This window comes from Equus quagga, chromosome 14 (genome assembly GCF_021613505.1).
Source record: "Equus quagga isolate Etosha38 chromosome 14, UCLA_HA_Equagga_1.0, whole genome shotgun sequence".
NCBI classification, from domain to species: Eukaryota; Metazoa; Chordata; class Mammalia; order Perissodactyla; family Equidae; genus Equus; species Equus quagga.
In genome coordinates, this window is record NC_060280.1 from 15,950,257 (window position 1) to 15,972,175 (window position 21,919).

At 41.7% G+C, this 21,919-nt stretch overlaps 1 protein-coding gene across 3 annotated transcripts in view; it reads right to left on the reverse strand.

Moving 5' to 3' along the window:
• FAR1 (fatty acyl-CoA reductase 1) overlaps positions 1-10,726 on the reverse strand; it is a 75,326-nt gene extending 64,600 nt beyond the window's left edge. The window contains exon 1 of one of the 3 annotated variants that reach the window (XM_046685956.1): positions 10,593-10,726. The gene's annotated coding sequence lies outside the window, so the exon portion shown is untranslated. The remainder of the gene's footprint in view (positions 1-10,592) is intronic. The other 2 variants (XM_046685954.1, XM_046685953.1) reach the window with 2 other exon arrangements.
• Positions 10,727-21,919: the final 11,193 nt, after the last annotated feature.

A 21,919-nucleotide genomic window follows, 5' to 3' on the forward strand; every position in this document is an offset into this window, starting at 1 on the left:
GGGGCAGGTCTTCTTCCTGGCCACCAGGACTACACCAACTAAATGCGGCCTAAGGACTTGGAATAAGGGCCCTCATGGAAGTAATAACAACTTATCTGAACTTGGCCATCAACGATCCTTCCAGTCTCTAGCTTTGAGTCCGAAGCCTTCAGGAATGTCTTAAATCCACTAAATCTCATAATAATACCCCCCCCAAAAGAATCTTTTCCCAGTTTATCTTTAAAACTTTGCAAGGGGGGCTGGCCCCATGGCGGAGTGGTTAAGTTCACGCACTCCACTTTGGCGGCCCAGGGTTTCACCGGTTCAGATCCTGGGTGCAGACATGGCACCGCTCATCAGACCACGCTGAGGTGGCGTCCCACATGCCACAACTAGAAGGACACACAACTAAAATATACAACTAGGTACTGGGGGGTTTTGGGGAGAAAAAGGAAAGATAAAAAATAATTAAAAAAAAAACCTTTGCCAGGTTCAAAGACAGCTTGCAACTAAATGCTGACAGGTAGGGATCAGCCCAGAAAGGTATGGAAAACATAAGGGAAGTGTTTAATGACTTTTTCAATTCTTAGCATCTGTTTCCAGGTGCGAAACTGCCTAACCTCCTAAGAAGCCTACTCCAAAGAGCTTTGTAATCATGGGTTATTGTGCTAAAGATGGGGTGAAAACATGAATAGCAAAGTAAAAACATTAGAGTATAAAAATTCAGGGAACTTTTAGCCAATTTATCACTTGAGAATCAAAGTCACAATGCTAAATAAAAACTCTAGTATTGAGCTACTTTCTTCTCCAGAAACTGAGATCCAGAAAGAAAAGACAGCCAAAATAAATAAGCCCAAGAGACTTAGCAAAAATCAGGCAGAGTAATGAATAACTACACCGTCGGGACTGCCACTAACCACCTGACCTTGGGCAAGTCAAGTAACTGTTGTGATCTTCCGTGAAATTCACTGAAGGGGCGGCAAGATGACTGATGTTTAAATCCTCTCCTCGCTCTCAAAGTCTGTGTATCTATTTCTACATATTAGAATGAGTTGTTTCCTAGTAGTACATTAGGTACTCAGAAAATTATTAACTCCAATAGGTCAGAGGGTTATCACTTTAAAGCAATATACCTAATATTAAGTGATCTTCAAACAGCCTACACACTGCTCCGGAGTCAAATATCCCATAAGCAGCTAATTCACGTGTTCCCATCTCCTAAGGACTCTGCTAATGATAACAACCATTATCATGATTACATTTTAGGTGCAATCCACAGGTTTTTAAAACCACATATTTATAAGAAACTTATTAAGACCATCCTTCGAACTAGATGGATGATAACCACATGATAGGGTTCCACTGAGAATCAATCGTTTGTGAGTCCAATACACGTTTGCAAGCCCCTGTATCACTAAGCCCCTGTATCACAGTTATTTTAACACAAATGTGAACCTCAAAATATATATTTTTTTGAGAAAGATTAGCCCTGAGTTAACATCCACTGCCAATCGTCCTCTTTCCACTGACAAAGATTGGCCCTGAGCAAACATCTGTGCCTTCCTCTACTTATATGTGGGACGCCTGCCAAAGGACGGCTTGATAAACAGTGCTAGGTCTGCGCCCAGGATCCGAACCAACGAACCCCGGGCTGCTGAAGCAGAGCACATGAACTTAACCACTACGCCATGGGTCCAGCCCCACTCAAATACTTTAACAGATCCTTTCCTCCTGTGAGAGATGAGATGAATGGAGCCATATTAAAACAGAGCTGGAGCTGCCATTTCAGAGGAACTGCCTTGCACATCTTGTTTTCTTTATCTTTCAAACTGGACCAAATCACCGAAATTTCAAGAACTCAGTAAAGACAAGAATACTGTTTATACGGACTGATGAAACTGGACTTTGCTGATGATCAAATTACTAACCAATCAAAGAAGTACAAATCTAGCCTTACCTCATCTGGCACCAATGAACTCTTCTTTAATGCAACTTACTTCATCTTCCTCCTTTTTTCCCATAAAAACCTTGAGCCCCTCTCCTGTAATCAGACAGTATTTGGGTTTCTACCTGAATCAATGCTCCCCAAATTGCCAAATTTTTGACCTCCAAAAAACGCCTTTCTCCCTCTCATTTTGGCTATTTTTAGGTTAACACTCCACGGATCTTAACTACGTAGGGGCAAGATGGCTCAAAGAAGTTTTTTCCTTTACCTCTGAAAAAAATAGTATTTACACATTTATTCATTCGTAAGTCATATATTCTACTTCCTGTTAATTCAGGATGGACAGCAGCCATTATACAAAGTACCACACATTTATTCCAAAATCTTTGGTAAAATCCATTCCTACATACTTATTAAACTGGCTACAGCTTGTTTTTCCCCAATAAACCAATTAAGAATTGGCCTATTTTTTTAATTAGGTATTTGCATAATGAGTTTTATAATTTTGTCACTCAATAATGAAAATGAGGGGCTGGCCCAGTGGCACAGCGGTTAAGTTTGCAAGTTCCACTCCGGCAGCCCAGCGTCCGCTGGGTCGGATCCCAGGTATGGACACGGCACTGCTCATCAAAGCCATGCTGTGGCAGGTATCCCACATATAAAGTAAAGGAAGATGGGCACAGATGTTAGCTCAGGGCCAGTCTTCCTCAGCAAAAAGAGGAGGATTGTCAATAGATGTTAGCTCAGGGCTGATCTTCCTCAAAAGAAAAAAAAAGCCATTTGTTTGTAAAAGGTGAACAAATAAATTTGAGTTGAATTTTAGTAGTATGCTTTCTGCCAATACATTAAAGAATGGATTATTAAACCAGAATCCATAGAACCCCAAGGATATATGAATGGGTCCTGAGAGTCTTATTACCCCCCAGAAATTACATGAAAAACTAAGTGTGATGAACATTTTTCTGAGGAGATAGCACAAAGCTCTGAGGAGATGCTAAAAGAGGTTCACGACCTCTGAGTAAGAATCTCTGCATTATGGAATATATTTTAAGATTTATTTCTCAGTTAATACTTCAAAGTATTTAATACTCCAAAACAATAAGGTATAATGGTAAGAATTCTGTAAATTCAAGAAGGATTTCTCACATGACTGTCATGCCAACATTTCTGGCAAAAATTCCAAAGTCAAGAATGAGGTAAACTAGATATTTCAAAGTAGTCTTAAAATTGTCAAATAGTTATCAAACACACACACACACACACAGACATGCCACCATTTAAAATCTCAAAATGATTATACTTGAAAGCTGATGGCACACACAAACATTCTAGACAAAATGGATCTATTAATACATGTGGAACTAAGATATTCAGAAGCCTTTTTAAAGGAATGTGTCAAATAATTCACCATGGACACAAAGTGTCCTACTACAAAGTAGTGTGTCCCAATTTGAATACAGGAACTGCCTTTTTTCAAGTACTGATGTAAGATCTACACTATGTCAATAACATCTTGTAGAGGTCTAAAAGATATAGAGAGATACAGATTTAGACAAAACTTTTTCTTTGAAGCTAAAGTTAGATTTTTCTAACTGCATGTTTTCTCCATGTGATCATCCTCATCTTACCCCCTAAATGTTTTCTCTCCTTGCCTAAATCCTACTTTCATTCAGAAATAATGTCATTTTCCACTTAGAATCTCTGTCGCCAATTCTGGCATAGGATCTCGCATTGCTACATTCTGTTTTATACATGTATATTCAATCTCCCCAGTTACATTATCCCCACCCTACCGATTATTATATCTAATTTCTCTCGCCCAGCACAGTATAAAAATACAAGTCTCAAAATATACTTATACGAACAAATTTCCATTTCACTTAGATTAGCATGTCTATTGTGACACTAACACTGTATAGTGTTAAAAACAAAAATCCAAGCAGTAAATTCGAAGATCTAATTGACTTTACTCAACTATTCATGAATCAGGCAGCATCTTACCTAGCAAGCAGAGGCACTCCCAGAGGATATACACAAAATGGAAGGTTTTTATAGGAGGGAGGGTGAGGCAAAGAAGCTATGAGAAAAGAAAAGGTTATTGTGAGCCAGACCTGCTGTTTGGGGGGAAGGGCCCAGAAAGGGTTTTATCATGCAGATTGCCTCTTCCTCCTCTGGAGAGGAAGCAGAGGGCCCAGAGGACCCACGTGACAGATTATCTCATTGGTACTGACCAGAAAATTCCAGACTGGTTGATTAAGATTACATTTCTGGGTAACTGCAATTAGGTTAGGTATGAAATCTAGGTTTGGTATCATGGGCTTCAGCACCAGTGACGCCATTTTGGGCCTGTGGTTTTCTCTTTAACAATGGTAATAATTGCTAAAAATGTCTAGGGATTTGCTTCAAAATAAAAAAAAGGGGGGGGGGAGCAGAAGTGGGTGGAGGTACAGATCAAACAAGATTGACCACAAATTGAAACTGTTAAAGTTGGTTATACATATGTTATTGTATTTTTAAAGTTGGTGATATGTATATTATTGTATTTTTTATATTGGCAATTTCCTATAATACAGTTTAAAGAACTTTGCCTTTCCTTCTAGAACAGAGAGCTTCTTAAAGACAGACCCAGTAGTTTCCTTCTTTGTACATGTTCCCAGTAAAGAGCAGACAAATTTACTCAACACATTTCAATCTTTACACAGAACTACTTTTCAATGAAACTTCAACAGTTTTTTGATGGTATTTTATTTAAATGATTTATTAACTCAGATAAAACATATATTTATTCATTCATTAACTATTTACTAGGTACCCACATTCTCAGATATTCTGTCTTGGTAAATGAGGATATCAAAAATAATTCATCTTCAGGGCCAGCCCAGTGGCACAGCAGTTAAGTTCGCACGTTCTGCTTCTCGGCAACCTGGGGTTCGCTGGTTCAGATCCTGGGTGCAGACACGGCACTGCTTGGCAAAAGCCATGCTGTGGTAGGCGACCCACATATAAAGCAGAGAAAGATGGGCATGGATGTTAGCTCAGGGCCAGTCTTCCTCAGCAAAAAGAGGATTGGCAGCAGTTAGCTCAGGGCTAATCTTCCTCAAAAAAAAAAAAAATCTTATCTAATTAATTAAGAATCTGACAGTACCCTCAAGAATTCATGAAAAAAAGGGTAGGAAGAGAAGACAGGGAGACAAGAAAAAAATAGTAAAAAGCAATAAATACAGTTATTGATTTTTCTTCTTCTTCTTCTCCCCAAAGCCCCCCCCCCCAGTATATAGTTGTATATTCTAGTTGTGAATGCCTCTGGTTGTGCTATGTGGGACGCCACCTCAGCATGGGCTGATGAGCAGTGCCATGTCTGTACCCAGGATCTGAACCAGCAAAACCCTGGGCCACCGAAGCAGAGCACGCAAACTTAACAACTCAACCATGGGGCCAGCCCCTTAGCAAAGGAATCTAAGACATCCACGTTTTTAATTAGAAACAGGGCATATAGTTTGTTCAAGCTAGACAGGCCTAAAGGTCCCCTCCCTACTTCATTCTACAGATGAGGAAACTAAAGCTCAGAGAGAAGTGACTTGCCTCCAGCCACACATCAAGTTGAAGCAAAACCAAAATTAAAACTCAGATCTGATGATTAACAGTGCCATGCGAATTTTCTACAGCTAAATATTTTCTTCTACACCATAATATTCACTAGCTAAAGTGAATGGCTATTTTGTTATCAATATATACTTCAATTCTGTATTATACTATACTAAAAAAAGGAAGTAACAGGCTAAGTAAACGGGGGAGATGGAAGAAAATGCACACAGCAAACTGCTCAGTTACACGTGAAGACTACATGCACATACCACACTTTCTCAGTTCTAAGACACGTGACTGTAAGACAGTACCATTTCATAAACATTTTAAAATAGACCGTAAAATACATCTTCATTTCAAAAATTACTAAAATGGAAAACAGACACCTCTAAATGTAATATAGTGTATCCTATAAGACCCACAAAAACCCTATCATTTAAGAGCCAGAGTCACAAGGCACCACACACACAGCCAGAGTCTTATCTTCTATGGTAACAAAGAGTTACTAAATATCGAAGGTTAGGTGGCATTTTTTTTTTTTAAAGACTTTATTGTTCCTTTTTCTCCCCAAGCCCCCCAGGTACATAGTTGTATATTTTTAGTTGTGGGTCCTTCTAGTTATGGCATGTGGGACCCTGCCTCAGCATGGCTTGACGAGTGGTGCCATGTCCACACCCAGGATCCAAACTGGCGAAACCCTGGGCTGCCAAAGCGGAGCACTCGAACTTAATCACTCGGCCACAGGGCCAGCCTGGGCATTTTTTTCAATCGTAGGTAATAATAAAAACAAGTCCTTCTTGCCATTTGTCTCACATGCATGAGTTTTGGAGTTAGACAAAGCAAGGGTTGAATCTCAGTTCCGCCACTTAGCTCCCTCAGCTCTGGAAAGTTACTAAGCTTCATTGTCTGAGCCTCAGGCTCTTCATCTGTAAAATGGGATATCTACCTTAGAGAACTGTATGGAAATTTTTATTTTTTCATTTTTTATTTTTTTTGGTGAGGAAGATTGGCCCTGAGCTAACATCTGTTGCCAATCTTCCTCTATTTTATATGTGGGATACTGGCACAGCATGGCTTGATGAGCAGTATGCAGGTCTGCACCTAGGATCCAAATGCATGAAACCCTGGGCCGGCGAGCACATGGGCTTAACTACCACGGCACGGGGCCAGCCCCTATATAAGAATTAAACGTGATCATTTATTTAAGGAACATAGTACAGTGCCTAGATGAAACATTAAGTTTCTTCTCACAATCCCTATGGACCAAATGAAATTAAACTAAACACTAAGTTCCACTCTTGACCCACAAGATTCCTCTGTCTCCATTTTAGAGATTGGAATAAATCTAAAATGCTTCTAGGGCAAATCCTACTAGTTTGCTTTGAAATAATTATTTGATAAGAAAAGCTTCTTGAAATTTGTCTCTTTTCTTCTTCAAATTGGAAACAGAAAACAATGAGGAATGTTAAGTGTTTAAGTTAAGTATTAGTTACATGTAAATTCAGGACTTTCATATCATCTTAACCCTTTACAAACCTAACGAAGAGAGGAACTATAGAACTAATGTGTGGGAAGAGGAAAGGATGGAAGGCCAAAAGACAGTTAAAATGACTCAATTGTATGAGTGGGCTTTTTTTTTTTTTATTGAATTCATTTATTACACTCTAAGAAAATAACATTCAGGAGAGCCAAAACCGTATCTCCTCAATTCAGGGTGCTTTAGTAGCCTGACCCCTCAGATTAAGCAAATACCATTTTTCAGGATATACAGTTTCATGATGCTTCCGCCAGTAACAACCCAGTCATTTCCAAGATGGGTATGTGCCCTTCAAAGTGGCTGATCTACAGTAGGTACTGAAATAAGACTGTCTTTTCTCCTACCTCAAACATAGTACAGACTAGCCCACCCACACTATAAACTCATTTCAGTTGAGTGATTTTTCTCCACTAACTATAATGTTTGTGTTTTTAAACTTGGGAAAATACAAAAAGTACAAGCATTTTTAAACCAACCATGATCTTATCAGCCCAAAATTAAAATATTACAAGGGGACATTCCTACATCTTTCCTAAGAATTTGACCATAACTGTGATCATACCAAAATTTAAATTTATATAGAGCACTTGCCACTAAACATGATTAAATACCAGCCTATATCTTAATATCTTCATTCTGGCTTTCTTGAGACTAAATTTACATTACTCTTTTCCTTACTCAACTCAGGAGTTCTTCTCAATCTTTGTTCTCTCAGCTACATATTTTGCTGCTGACCACTTCCTCTTTCTTAAAACTCTATCTGAAGTTTCCCTAAACAGTATATTTCTCAGTGTCTACAAAAGTCTCTCCAATTAATCTTTTTCTCTTTCTTCACTGGCTCTCTTCTGTTAACTCTTGACAATCTAAAAAAATGACTCAATACTTGAATAAAACAAAAAAATAATAAAATAAAACAACAGGATACTATAAAATAGGAACATTCAAATAACAAAAAAGAACTTTTGAAAACTAAAAATGTGCACCAGAAATTAAAAAAAAAAAAAAGGCTCAGGCCTAATCTTTGGACTGGCTTGTCAACTTTAAATCTCTAGCACTCAACAAAAGTGCCAGGCATGAAGCAGATGCTCAATTAACATTTACTGATTGGCTTTGCCAATTTTGACCTGCTACTCACTAGATGGGTGACCCTGGGCAAATTAAATCTTTCTGAATCTCAGTTCCCTATCTATAAAATAGGGACAATGAAAAAGGAAGATGATGCTTAGAAAGCTCAAAACAGTGTCTCACACTAAGTTGCACCCAATAAATTTTGCTATTATTAACAACATAATCTAATGCGGAACTCAAAAAATGTTGCTGATTATCATATACGGTTCAACACCAAATCTACCTCTCAACAACCCAACTTAAAAACTTTCACCATATTCTCTTATCATAACTATCAAAAAATATTTTTGTGCTTCCCTTTACTACCTATCTCCTATCCATCACCAACTATTCTAATTCTTCTCTCCTAGCCACCATGTGGAACCATCATTTATCAACTAAGCTACAATAACAGGTTTAGTTGATTTCTACACCGTTAAATCTTGATTTGAATCTTCAATCCTCCCTAAAAACCATTTTTAATTTGTCACTCTTGCCCACAGTTGTCAATAGCATGTCCAAACTACTGGAACCTCATCCTCATGTTTTCCAGTAACCCATATCCTAACTCCTAGCTCAAAAAATGGCTCAAAACTCACCTCTTCCAGGAAACCTTCCCTGATTAACTCCACACCACTCAGATTACTTCTCTGTTCCCAGTTGCCTCAGCATCTCAGCACTGAGGTATTCTGTTATACTAAGGGTAAAATGTGATCAGTGAATAGCATTACCAAGAAATTACTTCCACAAAATCATTTCTATGTCCTAAAGAATGAGCCATTCGATACAATGCTTTATTGATCTAGTTAATAAGCAAACATCCTATACAATAAATGCCCTCTTTGGTTTCTGTCCGTGACACTATACTATCTTATGTTTGTCGAGAAGTGTTTAACTCTTCACAACCCTTTCACCCTACCTTCAAGCAGAAAGTACACCTCACTGTCTATACTTCCTCCCATTTAAAGCCACTGGAAATGCGGCAGGCGGCCACTTTTTCCCCTATTCCTTCTTCTCTGGCCCCAACCTCTACCCACACCCCATAAATAAAAATTCCAAAAAGGCAACAGCAGTGATACACACATACTATGTCTTTCTCTAAGTGAAAAGAATTTTGAACCTATTTAGCTACAAAACTCTTCCTAAGGCTGAAAAATTTCTCAACAAGCATGATACACAATCAAACTCTACCACATCAAAATAGTTGATCCTATAAGATTGTACTTATATGCTAATTCTCACTTGTGTTACTATAAGAAATCTCGCGTCATTTTTAAGCTACACTACACATGCCCAACAAGATAGCTGAGAAACTTCCCCGTAGGGCACATTTTCTGTATCTTCCAACGTTATCTTTAAGCCAACGCATTCCACTTTGTTTAATATAAAACATTAAGTGATTCCTCACTGCCATCCAATCCAAATCAAACAATACTTGTGTCATTACTTCTGAGAGGGTGAGTTTGCTGCTGAGGCAAAACAATGAGACGAACTATGGGGGCGGGGGTGGGGCGGGGAGACACACGACCATCAGTCTCAGCAGTGAGAGTTAACCAGTCTGAGTGTTCGGGCCCTGGATCAGGAGCGAATGAGCCAATGAACCTGCCTGACTAGCTCCTACCTGAGACATTCGGCTCTCCCGTGCCTGCCAAAACGAACAGCTGTTCTTGCTCAATTACTCATAAAAGGTCCATACCCTTGAGCTATCATAGCTCAACCTACGCCGTTTGTTCTCCGTAGACTTTATCCTAACTGGCCACCTAACGCCTTCTAATCAGCCTCCATCCAGACCGCACCTAAAAACCTTCCCCTCTCACCTGCCGTTTGCAGTAGGTGCCTCTCACTTCGGATCCACGTGTCCCCATTTGCTCAGAGATCATAACCTTCAAAACCCAAGCCTGTCCTCCCTCCACTCCCACTGACCCCCACCCCGCCAATGCCTACTTCCAAGAAGCCAACCCCACTCCCGGACTCCGCACTTTCTCCCCGGGCACGCTTTTCTGAGCATCATCCTTTTCCCATCACTGATTTCCTCCCCCAGACCCAGAATCCTTCAATCGCAGGCCCCCTTGGCGGCCACCCTCGGGCACACGAGCCTGCTCCTCCGTTACCTACCCCGCCCAACCTTCGCCACCTCGAAGCGGCCTCGCCACCCCAGGCGGCGCTCCCGGGCTCCGCGGCTGCAAACCAGGCTCCTCCCTGCAGCCCCACTCGCGGTGCCGGCCCTGCCGAGGGCGGCGGCCCGGCCAGGGGCGCAGAGACCAACCGGGCTGAGGTGGGCGCCCCGGCTCGGGCGGCCGAGGGTGGGGGCGGGGAAGGGGCGCCCGAGGTCGCCCCCGCCTGGGCCTGCCCCGCCGCCGGGGCTCCCGCGCTGGCCCCCGGGCCAGGCGAGGAGGGGCCTGCGGTCCGGCCTCTCCGCCCGGCGCCCCCGCCTCTCACCTAGACGCAGAGGCTCGGGCCTCGCTTTCCCCCCGGCCGTCCACGATGGCTCCGCCGCCGCCGCGCTCTCCTCACTCGCTCTTCCACCGCCCCCGACCGGCTAATGAAGAGCGGACGAACAGTGGCACGCCCATTGGCTGCGACCCTCACTCGCGTCAGCCGGCCCCGACCCGGACCTCGCGATGTCACTGGCTGGCGCGGCGCTTCTTTTCCACGTCCGGCCCTGATTGGCTGTCTCGTGCCCCCTCACCGGGAGGACCGCTCACCCTCCTCCCGGCTTCAGCACCCCCGCCCCCAACGCGGTCTCCAGCCTGGCGGGAGGGGGGCGGGAGCAGGCGCGGGTGGGATGCGAACCGCCAATGGGAGCCCCGAGAGACGCCCGGGAGGTGGGCGCTGCGGCCGGCCGGCCGGCCCGCCGAGGGAAGTGCAGCCAATGGGCGCGCGCCCCACATCCCGGGTTCAGGAGCGCCCCCACCCTGGCCGCTGACGTTCGGGCGGGTGGCGCCCAGGGCCACGCCCGGCTGTCGGTCGTGCCGAAGGGGCACCCGCTCGAAAGGTGGGAAGAATGCGGCGAGGCCGGCGCGGGAGAGCCCGGGGCAGCCATTGTGGCGTGCTCCGTATCGCCTACGTGGGGCCCGGAGCGCCTTTTGGTGGGGCTGGTTCAGGTCAGTGAGCGCGGAGCCGCCGCTCCCTGGATCCCTGGAACCTCCGCGGGGTGCCCATTAGGGAGGGAACCGAGCCTGCGTGTGGTCTAGCCCCGCAGGACTGTTGGTCAAATCATTTAACTTTCTCCAGAAAAATTTCATGCGAAACTTACCAATGATGAGAGAACTTAGAATGATGGTTACCTCTGGGAGATGGAGGGACACAAGGGAACCTAATGGGAGCTGGAAAGGCTCTGTCTCTTGGTACGGGTGGTAATTACAGAGGTGTGTACATATGTAGAAATTCATCGAGCTGTACACTTCATATTAGTGCACTCAACACACTTTGTATAATATCTCAATTTTTGAAATAATGAAAGGATTGTGAGAATAACTGTAATATTACCATAACCTTAGGCTCCCTGTGACTCCCACGGTATAAACAATCTCACTAGGATTTAACTATCATTCAAAAACTACAAACCATAGGAAGAAAAAAAAGATTGTGAGGGTTAAAAATGAGTGAAAGCTCCTGGCACAGTGAATAACACGCGCAGGTTGATGCTTGAAAGGTGACCTGAGATGGTGCAGAGTGCTTTTTCTTTGAGCATTTGGAGTTTGTTTCGGTGCCTGTCCCTCTTAGGAGCACAAAAGCACCCATGGCACTGCACCCAGTTGAAAACTACAAAGTTTGCTGAGCTGCGTACCTTGTGGCTAACCTAAATTCTGAGCCCAAGGGACTTTTAATTCGAATACCGTCGCTTCTGCCCTGGAGGAGCTCCTAATGCAGCAGTAAGTACAGTTATTCCTGGAGAAGGGCGCAGTACACAAAGCCAACAGCTACTTACCCTCAGGGATGAGGCGTTCTACCGGATTAGGCAAAGTGTGTGGGCCTAGAACTTAGTACAGTAGGAGAGTTATGAAATGCCAGGCTTAGGTGAAACACTCTTAAGAATGAGTCGGGGCGGGCCCATTGGTGCAGAGGTTAAGAGCACATGTTCCGCTTAGTCTGCCTGGGGTTTGCCGGTTCGGATCCCGGGTGCAGACATGGCACTGCTTGGCAAAAGGCATGCTGTGGTAGGCGTCCCATATATAAAGTAGAGGAAGATGGGCATGGATGTTAGCTCAGGGCCAGTCTTCCTCAGCAAAAAGAGGAGGATTGGCAGTAGTTAGCTCAGGGCTAATCTTCCTCAAAAAAGAAGAATGAGTCAGTAATATTCTCCCCAAAAGAAACATAAGAACTCTGGGCCAAATTCCAGCCTGTGAAAGGGCAGCAGCAAAACAGTTAAAGATTACAGGATTCATATTCACTCATTTATTCGTTAAGTTGTTCAGTTCAGATAAATGTCTTTGTTTAAAGTACTCGTCTCTGAAGTAGGCACACAAAGTTAGATAAGACAGTATCTTCCACAGAGCATAGGGTGTAACAGGGAGACAGACATAGACAGATAATTCCACTATAATGCAGGATGAGGATATACATATAAAGAGGATCTAACCCAGCCGGGGGTATTTAGGGCCATCTTCTGAGAAGACACAAACTAAGTTAACCACTGCTGAGGTTTATGAGCAAACCATATGCAATTAGGCACTATTTCTGGAGAATACTTTCATGACAAATTTTTAAATTTTCGTGCAAATATCTTGATTTTTTTAAATAGCTATATATAAATACAAAAACATAAATTAATACTTAGTTCTGAGGAAAACACATGAAGAAATTAAGTAATTGCTTAATGAGTACATTATGATTTTCAAAAATAACTTGAGGATTAAGAGCATAAAGTCATCTCATTTGATTCAAGTCAATGAGTATGCAGCATGTGTCTCCAGCAGAGAACCCACACTGTGCTTTCCGGAGGAGAACTTAAAATTAAAACAACAGTTCACTCTCCGAGATGGTACTCTCCAAGATAAGGAGGACAGGTTGGGCATGCTGTATGGCTCAGAGTGCACTATCATTCTTAAGTGAATTCAAAGAATTCATATATCTACAAACAGTTAGTAGTTAATAGTCTTCACAAAAGGCGTTGAAGGATTTTGCTGGGGGTCTAACCTATAAACTGTAGTAATACGGGAAAAGGTAATCATGCATTCAAGTGCTTTTCCTATCTTTCTTCCACAATAGCTCTGAAAATTCGGCTACCATATATTGGAATCAACTGCATTGTAATTTTATTCAAATATGAAACACCTGTATGTGTTTTTATCCTTGCTATAGAAACATAGTTCTGTAAATGAAGGCAAGTTACACCAAGCCCAAAATGTGATATTATAGTTTACAACCTAAAGAGAGATACCATACATTACTAAGAAAATAGATAGGAATAAACACCAAAAATACATATGCTACACATAATGTAGTTATAGATATTTATGAATCCCTCAGAATTTCATAACTTCTTTAAAAGCAGAAAACAAGGTTAAGCTTTAATTTTTTTATGCAAATAATACCTCTTCCTGCTCTGAGTAAACACTTTTCTTATAGCATGTATCAATTTCTAACTCATCTTACATATTTTTCTGTCAATGTCTTATTAAACACAGTTCTGGCGAGGTTCTTCACAGCAGTCTTATGTAAATATTCATCTATGTGTCTGAATTTCACAGAAGAGAAAATTGAGGCTTAATGAGCCAACTAACTGGCCCAAAGTCACATAGCTGTTGGGTGGCAGAAGTGGGATTGAAATCTATGTCAATTTGATGGCAAACTCCCTAATCATTCTGCTATGCCACATTTGCCTCTTCCAAAACAAGATCACGTCATTTTGCCTTGTCCTTATACACTCATGCACCTCATAATGATGTTTTGGTCAACAACAGAGCACATATTCAACAGTGGTCCCGTAAGATTGGTACCATATGGCCTAGGTGTGTGGCAGTATTGGTACCATATAGCCTAGGTGTGTGGTAGTACCATCTAGGTTTGTGTAAGTATTGTAGGAGAGGAAGAAATTTTCCTCTACTAAGTTCTTCTGGCTGGCCCAAGAATTAAATTGGCGTGAGACAGATTAACAGGAGAAAGACAAACAAAAGCTTAATAACGTGTATACATGGGAGAAAACCAGGAAAACCAAGTAACTCACCAAAATGGCCAAAGCCATCACCTTAAATACCATCCTCAGCTAAAGACAAAAGAAGATGTTGGGGGTGGGGAGAATCAGGGACTTCAAAGAGAAGGAAGGCAACTCACAGGTAGGTGAAAAGAAGCAAACATTGGAAAGCAAGTGTTTGGCCACACAGACATGGAAAAACACAGAGGGGAGCTCAACATACAGGCTTTTCTAGGTTCTTCCCTATCTGCCATCTAGTTCATGTGATGCTAAGGTGATAGCTCGCTCCCTGAGACAGGGTTTTTATCTGAATTCTTTTAGGCAGTTAAGGGGGAGGTAACAAGAAAAATTTTCTGAGTCTTTTGTTTCTGAAAAATAATCAGCCTAAAATTATCCTCATGTTAAAGAGACATTTTTTTGAGTGGCAGATTTTGTTCCCCTTCAGTACACTCCATGATGTTTGCACAATGATGAAATTGGCTAATGACACATTTCTCAGAACCTAATCCCATCATTAAGCAACACATGACTGTACATCTTTATATTCACTGCAATGAGTAGCTCAGAATCTTCCATATGTCCCTCATGGAACTCATGGAAATTAAAAATTGCTTGCATCATGCTTTATCTTTACACATTTCATGACAAGCGAGAGTGTGAATATTTAAAAGTAACTGTTTCACGGGGGCTGGCCCAGTGGCACAGCGGTTAACTTCGCACATTCCGCTTTGGCAGCCTGGGGTTCGCTGGTTCGGATCCCGGGTGTGCACATGGCACTGCTTGGCAAGCCATGCTGTGGTAGGCATCCCACATATAAAGTAGAGGAAGATGGGCACAATGTTAGCTCAGGGCCAGTCTTCCTCAGCAAAAAGAGGATTGGCGGCAAATGTTAGCTCAGGGCTAATCTTCCTCAAAAGAAAAAAAGTAACTATTTCACATTAAAAATATTTGTGTTGATGAAACTAAAGGGAGCATAACTTTCTTTGTAGAAGTTGTGATGGAGAACCCATCACAACTATGTAGAAGGCAACAGTAGTGCTCATTTTCATAGCGTAGAAAAGAGTTTCAGACAACTTTTCTCAAGAGAGCCAAATTTCTAGAGAAGGCAGTTATTCTCTGCAATTCAGTTGGTAATCTCTGCTTTGCCCTATACTCAATTACGACATCCAGAATTGGTCTGCTTTAAACATATTTTTAAAGCCTTTTATTAAATAAACAAAATAAAGGGGCCAGCCCCGTGGCATAGTGATTAAGTTCGTGTGCTCTGCTTTGGCAGCCTAGGGTTCACAGGTTCACATCCTGGTTGTGGAACTAGCACACTGGTCAAGCCATGCTGTGGACGCATCCCACATAAAATAGAAGAAGATTGGCCCAGATGTTAGCTCAGGGCCAATCTTCCTCACCATAAAAAAAATCTGCCCAGTTTCTAACATTTCCACTGATACATCAGTTGCCAGTCTGAGCAAGTATGGACACACAGGTCCATATGCCTTCATTTCCTCATCTCTAAAAGGAGGGTGAAGCTTAATGCCCAGCATCTGTTCTGAGTGTTTCAGAGATCTGTGAAACAAGTTCAGTTTTTGTCTGGAGGTGAATCATCTCACCCTGAGTTATTAAACAGCCTTAATCGAGGTGGGACAAAGATGGAGCTGCTATGTTCTTGGCTCTTCTAAATCATTCCCTGTGTCCTGACTCCTGACTTTCTCATTCTTGAAGGGTGACAGAATATGCCACCCCAAAATATGCCACTTTGGTATAAGGACTATTTTGAGCTAAAGGCACTTTAAAAACAGTAGATGCAAGAGGGCATTCTGACCTCTTCTTCCTGAAAACCGGAGGTAAGAGCTCCCGTGTGAAAGATGCTCTCCCTATACGAGAAGAAAAGAAACCTTCTTCATTGGGGAATCAAAGCCAAGAAAATCCTGTATAAATAGGATTGTTAAAATAATTCTTGTTTTCCCTTAGCTTCCCCATATGGTTTAGTTACTTTCCCACAATTGCCTGTCTTTGTTCAACCTATTGTAAAGGCCTATAGGCTTTGCCATTTCTTTGAGTCTTTTCTTATGAGAGCTCCTGTATCATGTAAAACATGTAAATTTGTATACTTTTCTCTGGTTCATCTGTCTTATATCAGTTTAATTCTCAGGCCCAGCTGAAAAACCCTGAGAAGATGGAGGTAAAATTTTGCCTCCACATTTTCAACTGTCTCTGGTGTTACCTAGCTCACAGGTGTTGGGAGGAAGAGGAACAGTATTTGTAGCATTTCTGTAAATATCATCTGTTGTCTATTTTCTAAGCATCATTCTGAAAAGAAGAAACCACCTTGCTAGCCAGTTTCTTTCCACATCTGCTGAGAGGGTCGTTTGGCCGTTCTCTAGTGGATGGCATTGTCAGTGTTTGAACCGCATTTCTTGGTGGTAATAACTCAGTAGAACCCTGAGACCTGGAGATTATTCTTTTCTTTTTCCTGGCTCCTTTTCTTCTTTTTCTTTTTTCGGGATTTACTCCTTTTGTACATGAGTCAGAACAGAGCTGCTGCAGATGCCCAGAAATGAGAATCACTTGTTCCTCCTCTGGGTTCCAACATCACAGCATGTCCAAGGTGCGAGCCACAGACTCTAACTCTCCTATTTCTGGCTCTTTGGATGGTGCTTTTTGAGAACTGTGACTGAAGTCTCTAAGATCAGTACCAGCACACCCTTGAGCTTCTAGGGAAACACCTCCTCCCAGAAATATTTGCAAACAAACGCCCGGGAGTGGAGAACCTCAGGCAGCGAACCATACCTCCATGTAAAAACATTGCCAGTATGTACAAAGGTGCGACTGTAAGAAAATAAAACTTTGACTCAGTCCCTAGTCACTTATTCTCCAGAGCAGAGAACATGAATGGATTACAGTTTCTTCACACAAAAAAAAAAGCCATTTAATCACTCTATTATGATTATGGATTAGAGCAGCCAATTGCAGGTTTTTCCTAATGAATTCGGCAGTGGTTGGCTTGAGAAGAATGGAGTATAGTGATGAGAGTCCGGACTCTAGAACTGAAATCCTGCCTGTGGAATCCCAGCACCACGACTTATTCTCTGTGTGACTCTGGACAAGTTATTTACCCTCCGTGCCTCAGTTTCTCAGGGGGTAAAAGGAAATAACAATAGCAGCACCTACCTCCTAGGGGTGCTATAAAGCTGAATGAGTTATTATTTTAAAGCACTTACCACAGTTTCTGGCACATTGTAAGCCCTATCTAAAGGCTTACCTTTAAGATTATTAATTCTTAAGGAAAAGAAAAAAGAGTGAAAGACTTCCCAGAACCAATAATACTGCCTATCTTCTATTTTTTAAAGATATACTAATACGCCAAACACTATAGATATTATTTCCAAACCTCACAACAAGGTAGGTATTACTGTCTTCGTTTTACAGATAAGGAAGTGGAAGATTGGAGAATCTAATTAAATTGCCTAAGAGCACATAACTGAGTAGTGGAGTTGTGAATTCTAACCTGGATGTGTCTAATTCCAAAGTATGTGCCCTTCCACTGCACAACATTGTTCCCTAAAACTTATTCTTCCTCTACATTTATTTATATCCACACTATTTTATTTTTTTTACTTATTTATTTACTTATTTTCTTTTTTGAGGAAGATTAGCCCTGAGCTAACTTCTGCCAAGCCTCCTCTTTTTGCTGAGGAAGACTGGCCCTGAGCTAACATCCATGCCCGTCTTCCTCTACTTTATATATGGGATACCTACCACAGCATGGCTTGCCAAGCGGTGCCATGTCTGCACCCGGGATCTGAACCGGCGAACCCAGGGCCGCCAAAAAGCAGTAAGTGCGAACCTAACCACTGCACCACCAGGCTGGCCTCTATCCATACTATTTTAAAACTGGTTTTAGGAGTCACTTTGCCTATCCCCTCTCTCCTTTCACAAAGAGATCATAAGAAGTTAAGTGGCTTTCCCAAGACTACCTAAGTACTTAATGACTGTTAAGTAGCCGTTGAATGCCAACCAACCATTTGGTGATAAGGAAAAGAATAAACAGTTATGTATATGACTTATCACAGTGCCTTTTACATGGTAAGCAATCAACACTAGCTATTCGTTCATTTAACATTCATTTATTACAAATCAGGCACCTGGGAATACAAAAATGAGCAAGATATCATTCCTTTTGCAGCTCACACTAGCTGTCCAGTATGGTAGCCGCTAACCACATGTGGCTGTTAAGCACTTGAAATGTGACCAGTCCAGACTCGCATGTACTATAAGTACAAAAACCACACAGGATTTTGAAGACTTAGTACAAAAAAAAAGATAAAATACCGTATTAACAAGTTTTCTGTTAGTTACATGTTGAAATGACAATACTTGGGATATCTTGGGTTAAATAAAAATATTATTAAAATTCTTTCCCTCTTTTTCTTTTTAGTTTTTTTAGTGTAGCTACTAGAAAAGTTAAAATTACATGTGGTTTGTATTTCTGTTGCACAGTATTGGTCAAGATGGCAAAAAAGATGAACACAATAAAATATAAGTGCTATGAGAAGAGTCAAAAGAATGTTCTGTGGGAACACTGAGGATCAGCTGCCTAGAGGAGTCAAGAAAAGTTTCACAGACGAGGTAATAGTTGAATCCCAAAGGATGAGCAAGGTATTGTCAGATGACTGTTTTCCAGCCAGAAGATGAGCATGTAGAATGTCACATAAACAGGAGAGAGTAACCAACAAGTTGAAATGTGATAAAGAGCTTGACTTTCCTCGAGTTTGGGATAGAGGGCAGGAGTGCTTGATGAGACATAGTAAGAGATGAAGTTGGAAAAAGAGATTAAAGAAAGATTATGAAAAGCCTCGCATGACATGTACTATTGAAGTTTTTTATGAAAGAAGACTCATGTTAATTTAATTGAGCTTTAGAAAGATAACTCTAGGGGCCGGTCCTATGGCATAGTGGTTAAGTTCAACATGCTCTGCTTCACCAGCCCACATTCACAGGTCAGATCCCGGGCGGGGACCTATGCCACTCGTCAGCCATGCTGTGGTGGCATCCCACATACAAAACAGGAAGATTGGCACAGATGTTAGCTCAGGGACAATCTTCCTCAAGAAAAACAAAAAAGGAAGATTGGCAACAGATGTAGCTCAAGGTGAATCTTCTTCAGCAACAACAACAACGAAAAGATAACTCTGGTGGCCATATGGAGATTGGATGGGAGGTAGGAAAAAAACTTGGGACAGGAGAATGGGAAACAAAAATAGGAGATTTAGATGGCCATAATTTGGGCAATGGTATTGGGAATTCAGAGGAGGACAGGGCCATAAAAGATAGTAGGACTGACGAGACTTGATACCTTATGTCTGGGAAGCAAAGAAAAGAGAGGGATCAAGAGAGACACCAGTTGTAATTGTACATGATTATGTAGTGACAGTTCCTTCTGTTTATTCAACAAATATTTATTGAAGGCCTACTTTTGTGCCAGGTAAAAGGTAATAGTGCTTAATGGACCCCTGAATGTCTTAACATTATGACATATTATGATTATGTTTAAAACATTTACTAGGGATCAGAAAAGAATAAACGGTTAAATCCATATTTAATTATTGATCCACTAATGAAACTTTTATTTTACTTCTGTGGAATTATATCTTATTTTCTGGGAGCTTAAAGCTCAGTGCTAAGGTGAGAGGAGGAGTTCCTCATCAAATGAGAGAGCCACTTAGAGCAGGAATCCGATCCCTGAGGGGAGAGGTCAGCCCACAACTGACAGGTATAAAGTCTGATAATATGAAGTTTAGGAAAGGATATGAAGAAACAGGAACTCCTTCATCAACTGCTTGTAAATTAGTAAATTGCATCTTGAAAAGCAATTTGGTAGTTTGTATTAACATTCAAAATGTGCACTTCATAGAACTCAGCGACTGGATTTCTGTATCCCTGAAAGTGCTCCACAAAGCGAGCGTCCAGTGCCCCAGGCATGTGTGGAAAGAAAATAGAAGAGCTTCCGATTACATGTATTTTTAAAAATATATATTTATACAGAAATGAAAAGGAAATTGAGCTTTACTAAAATTTAGTCTAAGGATTGAAGCAGGCGCCTTCCTCCAGTCTGTGTGTCAGATATCACATGCATGCTGACAACTCCCAAATTTAAACATCCAGGCTTACCTTCTCCCCTGAACTTTGCCCACCAAGTATCTTCGCTCGGAAATATATGATTACGTTGAAAATACGGAAAGACTAGGAAGTTAGTAGGTAATTTATTAATAAAACAGATGAACCAAGAGAGCAGTATATCAATATTATTAAAGTTTATTGAGGTAAATGACAGAATTCCATCTTGAAGTGCTAGAAGCAAATCCTCCCTCATTACCATCCCCCTCGAGGTGCCATTCTCTTCCCTCTGACAGCCTTTCCCCTGGGCACTGGCACTGGTGCAAGAAAAGCCTGGGGTGTGGGATTGCTGGGGAGCAAGGAAGACATGCCTTAGGGCTAAGGAACTGGCCAAAGTCTAAACTATGAGGCAAGAGATTAGTGTAACAAAGAACCTAACAGAAAGTTCTATGGAAAAGGGAGAGGCAGTATATCAGGAAGTGCCAGAATTATGGTCACAAGATGTATTGGGATGGAGTCTGCCCTTTCTCTCTCCTTCTCCTCTTCATAAAATCTCAGCTTTGGAAATTCCCAGTCCAGTCACCCTTTCTTGACCAAAGGGAAGTATAAAAGTTAGGAGGGGATGAAGGACATGGTGTGGAATAATACCATGGCAACAGCAGACGGGGCTTTTTCTTCCCTTTCTTGCTTGCTATCCCTCTCACCTTTCCCACCATGGGCACAGTACAGAAATAGGGACCAGAATGGAAGGGGAAACTGAGTCGAGGCCCTGAGACTGACAAGGATCAGCTCCCAGAGAGGAGAACAAGGTGGGGGTAACTGCTCATCCACAGTGTAGAGGGAAGGAAATTTCCTGCTCTACCCAATCCTGGGGGAGGAATACACAGAAGTCACGCATTTCTAAGTCCAGGCTTGTCTGTAGTAACAGGACAAAAATTCTGTCAGTCAAAAATTACCCCATCCGTTTCTTTAAAGTCAAGTGTTTATTTACTGTAGTAATCAGAAAAAAAATTATGTGTAATAAAATTTGAAAAATGAAGAGGTAAGAAATATTGAGCACCCTGAGTTCTCATTCTGGCTTCACGTACAAAGATGCTCTGCCTGCCTTTGCTCGACTCGCCAACACGTTGTAGTTTTCAAGGGTTTGGTGAAATCTGAGTGGGAAGGAAACTCTCAGGTACCACAGTTAAACTAAAAATTATTGGTAACCAGCTAGAGCCATAGTGGCCAGAAGAACTTGAAGTTCAAGGCAAAGTTTTAGAAACAGTAAAAAGTGAGAAAGGGGAAGGACCTAATGCTTGATATACAGGTGATACGAATATTTCTTCATCTCTGAAAAGAATAGTGGCAATTCAGGTTACACAGGCCTGCAGCTGTAGAATGATAAGGAAAAGCACAAGGAAAGAACACAGATTAAAGAAAAATTAGTTATATAGGAGAGAGAAAATCAACTTATTTTCTTTCAACATGGTAGGAAGCTGGTAAAGGCTGGATTCCAGTCATTTTTTATCCGTGTAGT